Source organism: Mauremys reevesii, linkage group 12, assembly GCF_016161935.1.
Source record: "Mauremys reevesii isolate NIE-2019 linkage group 12, ASM1616193v1, whole genome shotgun sequence".
Classification (NCBI taxonomy): Eukaryota; Metazoa; Chordata; order Testudines; family Geoemydidae; genus Mauremys; species Mauremys reevesii.
The window spans coordinates 43,555,516-43,561,602 of NC_052634.1; the positions used below are offsets into that span (position 1 = coordinate 43,555,516).

Below are 6,087 nucleotides of genomic sequence, written 5' to 3' on the forward strand. Positions count from 1 at the left end.
AGCTCCCAGCCGCCGCGGGCGGGCGGACGCCAGAGCCCCGCTGCCATCGGGACCCCGCGGCCGCCCGGGCAGGACCCGTCACCCGCGACCGGCAGGAAACAGCCGCGCGAAGCGCCGCGCCCTGTGACCCCGGCGCTGCGGCTTCGCGCCAGGCGGGAGGCGGCGCCGCTGCTGCGGTCTCGGTCCCTCCCCCCGGCAGCGGGACCCGCCCCGCGCGGCCTCGCGCCGCTTCTCGCGGGCGGCGCTGAGCTCTGAGCGCACAAGGCCCTGGCGGCTCCGCCCCGCATCGCTGTCAGACAACGTCACCAATGGGAGATGAGCCCGTCAGAAACGTCAGTGGGGAGGGCCCAATGGGAGACCAGCTTTCGGAGACCCGCCCCGCGCGAGGGCCAATGGGAGATCAGCTGTCAGAAAACTTAGGCAGGCAGGCACCAGCCAACCAGGAACCGCCCCTCATCTCAAGGACCCAGACAGCCCCGCCCCCACCTGTCCTATGCCCCACAGCAGCAGCCAGCACCAGGGGGCTTGTGTCACGCCCCACAGCAACCCCCAAAGCAGAGTCTCAATTCCCCTCCCCCACCACTGCTGCTGCTCTTCAGTAGGTAACGAGAACCCCGCCCAGGCACCAAAAGCGGGGGGGCCCCCCACAGGGGGCACTTTCTGCTTTCCAAAGCCAACCTTCTCCCTCACCTTCCTCCCCCCCCGCAGCCCCTTCCCCATGTCTGGCCACACGCTCCCAGGTCAGGGTGACCACACTCCCCATTGGGGCAGGCTCTGCTCAGCCCGGCTCCCCACAGCCTGCACTAAACATGTGGGGACCAACCCCAAAACTTACTCATATTTTACCCCAATGGCCCCAAACAGCTGCTTTTAATATGCAAATAAGGTGCTGCCACACTCAGGCCACGCCCCAGCTCTCCAGTGGAGCCACCCAGGAGAGAACCAGGTGATATTTAAATTAGCCAGGACGTCGCTCAGTCATTTCCCTCTGCTCCCAGCAGGTGGCGCCGGAGAGCTCCGAGCTCGCTCCCTTCCCTTTCTCGCGTCGGCTTCAGCCCCCGGGTTACAAACGCACCAACCGGGGAGCAGGAGTGCGGGGCTGCTCCAGGGTGACCAGATGTCCCATGTTTAAAGGGACAGGACGGTCTGGGAGGACTTTTTCTTATATAGGAGCCTATTACCCCCCCACACACCCCCGTCCCGTTTTCCACAGTTTCTTCAATGTCACCCTATGGGGCAGCTCTGCGGGGACGGACTTGCACATTTGGGAGCCATCAGCCGGATCTGCGTGCCTGGGAAGCTGCGTCCCTCCAGAGGCGCTTGAGAAGCCAGAGGGGCCGTGGGTGAGTTTGTGATGAGGTGAGTCTGAAGTGTGGAAGGGGGGGGTGGCAAGAGGAGATTTTGAGAGGAAAAACGGTGCTGCTGAGCTGGTAGGGGAGGGCAAGGTCCCAGGCGGGTGTTGTGTGAGGAGCTGTGTAGGCCCGGAAAGGCGTCCTGCTGGGCAAGGGCAGGTGAGGAGGGCCAGGGCTTTTCCCAGGGCTGTTGCTGCGGCCAAAGCCTTTGGGAAGCAGAAGAGGGCCAGGGGTGTTGTTGCCTGCTGGGGCCCATGCGCTGGTGTAGGTGTACGCTGACCGTAGCTGGTCTGTGGGAGCTGGGGCCACTCACCGTGCCCCTTTCCTCGTTAGTATAGTGGTGAGTATCCCCGCCTGTCACGCGGGAGACCGGGGTTCGATTCCCCGATGGGAAGGGTGACCCCTTTTGAAGGGGGGACAAAGAAATCCCTGGCCTGCCCGCCACATGCCTTGCAGTCTCCTTCGACGGCCACTTCCCTTCGCACCCCGCACTGATGACTTTCACCTCCAGAGAGACAGTTACCTCGCAAGGACACGCTCGCCCTAGCCAAAGCCTCCCCCGGGGCCTGCACGTGGGGGCACGTTTCAGAGCGGCAAAGGGAAATAGGCTGGCCAGGGCCATGAGGACAATGGCCCAGACAAATGGGGAGGCACTTGGTCCAGGGGTGGAGGAAGACAGAAAAAGGGACAGGCATGGGATTGGCTTCCTCTCTTTTTTCCTTTGCTCAGCATTTGACCTGTGACTGTAATGGGGAGACTTGAGAAAGACCTGTGGCCGCCGGCGAGGTAGGTGGCTGCCCCGAGAGCGCAGAGCTGAGCATTTTCTGCTGGGCTGCTGGCCTCCACCTCCAGCGCCTGGCCGTGATCGTATAGTGGTTAGTACTCTGCGCCGCGGCCACAGCAACCTCGGTTCGAATCCCAGTCACGGCATTGCTTTTTGGTGGGGAGGGGCTATCCTGCAGCACGCCTCGTGGCTCAGTCTGATGGCGTCCGTTTGCAAAGAGAGCCATCAGCCGGTCCTCAGTTTCTGCTTGGTAAAGGCAAGTCAGTGGGGTCCATCGGTCAGAAAAAGAGTCCCAGGACTTCTTGCTGGGCGCCAGGGTCCAAAAGCAGCGCATTCCCTCCTGGAAAGGGCTGTGTTTCGAATGTCCGTCCAGTGCGCGTTGAAGGAACGATCTGCGTGCCAGGGAAGCGGCGTCCCTCCAGAGGCGCTTGAGAAGCCAAAGGGGCCGTGGGTGAGTTTGTGATGAGGTGAGTGTGAAGTGTGGAAGGGGGAGGGTGGCAAGAGGAGGTTTTGAGAGGAAAAAAGGTGCTGCTGAGCTGGTAGGGGAGGGCAAGGTCCCAGGCGGGTGTTGTGTGAGGAGCTGTGTAGGCCCGAAAAGGCGTCCTGCTGGGCAAGGGCAGGTGAGGAGGGCCAGAGCTCTTGCTGCGGCCAAAGCCTTTGGGAAGCAGAAGAGGGCCAGGGGTGCTGTTGCCTGCTGGGGCCCATGCGACGGTGTAGGTGTACGCTGACCATAGCTGGTCTGTGGGAGCTGGGCCCACTCACCGTGCCCCTTTCCTCGTTAGTATAGTGGTGAGTATCCCCGCCTGTCACGTGGGAGACCGGGGTTTGATTCCCTGACGGGGAGGGTGACCCCTTTTGAAGGGGGGACAAAGAAATCCCTCGCCTGCCCGCCACATGCCTTCCATTCTCCTTCGACGGCCACTTCCCTTCGCACCCCGCACTGATGACTTTCACCTCCAGAGAGACAATTACCTCACAAGGACACGCTCGCCCTAGCCAAAGCCTCCCCCGGGGCCTGCACGTGGGGGCACGTTTCAGAGCGGCAAAGGGAAATAGGCTGGCCAGGGCCATGAGGACAATGGCCCAGACAAACGGGGAGGCACTTGGTCCAGGGGTGGAGGAAGACAGAAAAAGGGACAGGCATGGGATTGGCTTCCTGTCTTTTTTCCTTTGCTCAGCATTTGACCTGTGACTGTAATGGGGAGACTTGAGAAAGACCTGTGGCCGCCGGCGAGGTAGGTGGCCGCCCCGAGAGCGCAGAGCTGAGCATTTTCCGCTGGGCTGCTGCCTGCACCTCCAGCGCCTGGCCGTGATCGTTTAGTGGTTAGTACTCTGCGCCGTGGCCGCAGCAACCTCGGTTCGGATCCGGGTCACGGCATTGCTTTTTGGTGGGGAGGGGCTATCCTGCAGCACGCCTCGTGGCTCAGTCTGATGGCGTCCGTTTGCAAAGAGAGCCATCAGCCGGTCCTCAGTTTCTGCTTGGTAAAGGCAAGTCAGTGGGGTCCATCGGTCAGAAAAAGAGTCCCAGGACTTCTTGCTGGGCGCCAGGGTCCAAAAGCAGCGCATTCCCTCCTGGAAAGGGCTGTGTATCGAATGTCCGTCCAGTGCGCGTTGAAGTGAAGGATCTGCGTGCCAGGGAAGCTGCGTCCCTTCAGAGGCGCTTGAGAAGCCAAAGGGGCCGTGGGTGAGTTTGTGATGAGGTGAGTGTGAAGTGTGGAAGGGGGAGGGTGGCAAGAGGAGGTTTTGAGAGGAAAAAAGGTGCTGCTGAGCTGGTAGGGGAGGGCAAGGTCCCAGGCGGGTGTTGTGTGAGGAGCTGTGTAGGCCCGAAAAGGCGTCCTGCTGGGCAAGGGCAGGTGAGGAGGGCCAGGGCTGTTGCTGCGGCCAAAGCCTTTGGGAAGCAGAAGAGGGCCAGGGGTGCTGTTGCCTGCTGGGGCCCATGCGCCGGTGTAGGTGTACGCTGACCATAGCTGGTCTTTGGGAGCTGGGGCCACACACCGTGCCCCTTTCCTCGTTAGTATAGTGGTGAGTATCCCCGCCTGTCACGCGGGAGACCGGGGTTCGATTCCCCGACGGGGAGGGTGACCCCTTTTGAAGGGGGGACAAAGAAATCCCTGGCCTGCCTGCCACATGCCTTGTATTCTCCTTCGACGGCCACTTCCCTTCGCACCCCGCACTGATGACTTTCACCTCCAGAGAGACAGTTACCTCGCAAGGACACGCTCGCCCTAGCCAAAGCCTCCCCCGGGGCCTGCCCGTGGGGGCACGTTTCAGAGCGGCAAAGGGAAATAGGCTGGCCAGGGCCATGAGGACAATGGCCCAGACAAACGGGGAGGCACTTGGTCCAGGGGTGGAGGAAGACAGAAAAAGGGACAGGCATGGGATTGGCTTCCTGTCTTTTTTCCTTTGCTCAGCATTTGACCTGTGACTGTAATGGGGAGACTTGAGAAAGACCTGTGGCCGCCGGCGAGGTAGGTGGCCGCCCCGAGAGCGCAGAGCTGAGCATTTTCCGCTGGGCTGCTGCCTGCACCCCCAGCACTTGGCCGTGATCGTATAGTGGTTAGTACTCTGCGCCGTGGCCGCAGCAACCTCGGTTCGAATCCGGGTCACGGCATTGGTTTTTGGTGGGGAGGGGCTATCCTGCAGCACGCCTCGTGTCTCAGTCTGATGGCGTCCGTTTGCAAAGAGAGCCATCAGCCAGTCCTCAGTTTCTGCTTGGTAAAGGCCAGTCAGTGGGGTCCATCGGTCAGAAAAAGAGTCCCAGGACTTCTTGCTGGGCGCCAGGGTCCAAAAGCAGCGCATTCCCTCCTGGAAAGGGCTGTGTATCGAATGTCCATCCAGTGCGCGTTGAAGGGAAGGATCTGCGTGCCAGGGAAGCTGCGTCCCTCCAGAGGCGCTTGAGAAGCCAAAGGGGCCGTGGGTGAGTTTGTGATGAGGTGAGTGTGAAGTGTGGAAGGGGGAGGGTGGCAAGAGGAGGTTTTGAGAGGAAAAAAGGTGCTGCTGAGCTGGTAGGGGAGGGCAAGGTCCCAGGCGGGTGTTGTGTGAGGAGCTGTGTAGGCCCGAAAAGGCGTCCTGCTGGGCAAGGGCAGGTGAGGAGGGCCAGGGCTGTTGCTGCGGCCAAAGCCTTTGGGAAGCAGAAGAGGGCCAGGGGTGTTGTTGCCTGCTGGGGCCCATGCGACGGTGTAGGTGTACGCTGACCATAGCTGGTCTGTGGGAGCTGGGGCTACTCACTGTGACCCTTTCCTCATTAGTATAGTGGTGAGTATCCCCGCCTGTCACGCGGGAGATCAGGGTTTGATTCCCCGACGGGGGGTGTGACCCCTTTGATTCCCCGGCGGGAGGGGGACAAAGAAATCCCTGGCCTGCCCGCCACATGCCTTGCATTCTCCTTCGAAGGCCACTTCCTTCGCACCTCACTGATGACTTTCACCTCCAGAGAGACAATTACCTCGCAAGGACACGCTCGTCCTGTCCTTCCGCCCCGGGCCCAGCTTGGGGCCTGCATGTGGGGCACGTTTCAGAGCGGTAACGGGAAAGAGGCTGCCCAGGGGCATGAGCAGGGATGTCCCAACCCCCCCCCCCCTAGTTTTGTGAACTAGTTACATGCCAAACCTGGTGGCTGAACTTCGCGACTTTGTCCTCCCCCACAACTATTTCACATTGAGGACAATATATATCTTCAAGTCAGCGGCACTGCTATGGGTACCCACATGGCCCCACAGTATGCCAACATTTTTATGGCTGACTTAAAATAACGCTTCCTTAGCTCTCGTCTCCTAATGCCCCTACTGTACTTGCACTACACTGAAGACATCTTCATCATCTGGACTCATGGAAAAGAAGCCCTTGAGGAATTCCACTGTGATTTTAACAATTTCCATCCCACCATCAACCTCAGCCTAGATCAATTCACTCAAGTGGTCCATTTCCTTGACAGTACTGTGCTGATAAGCG

The 6,087-nt window shown here is 60.4% G+C and overlaps 2 non-coding genes across 2 annotated transcripts; both read left to right on the forward strand.

The window, feature by feature from the left end:
* Positions 1 to 1,675: 1,675 nt before the first annotated feature.
* TRNAD-GUC lies at positions 1,676 to 1,747 on the forward strand. The gene has a single exon. It is a non-coding gene; the product is annotated as a tRNA-Asp (tRNA).
* A 2,394-nt stretch (positions 1,748 to 4,141) lies between these two features.
* Positions 4,142 to 4,213, forward strand: TRNAD-GUC. The gene has a single exon. It is a non-coding gene; the product is annotated as a tRNA-Asp (tRNA).
* Positions 4,214 to 6,087: the final 1,874 nt, after the last annotated feature.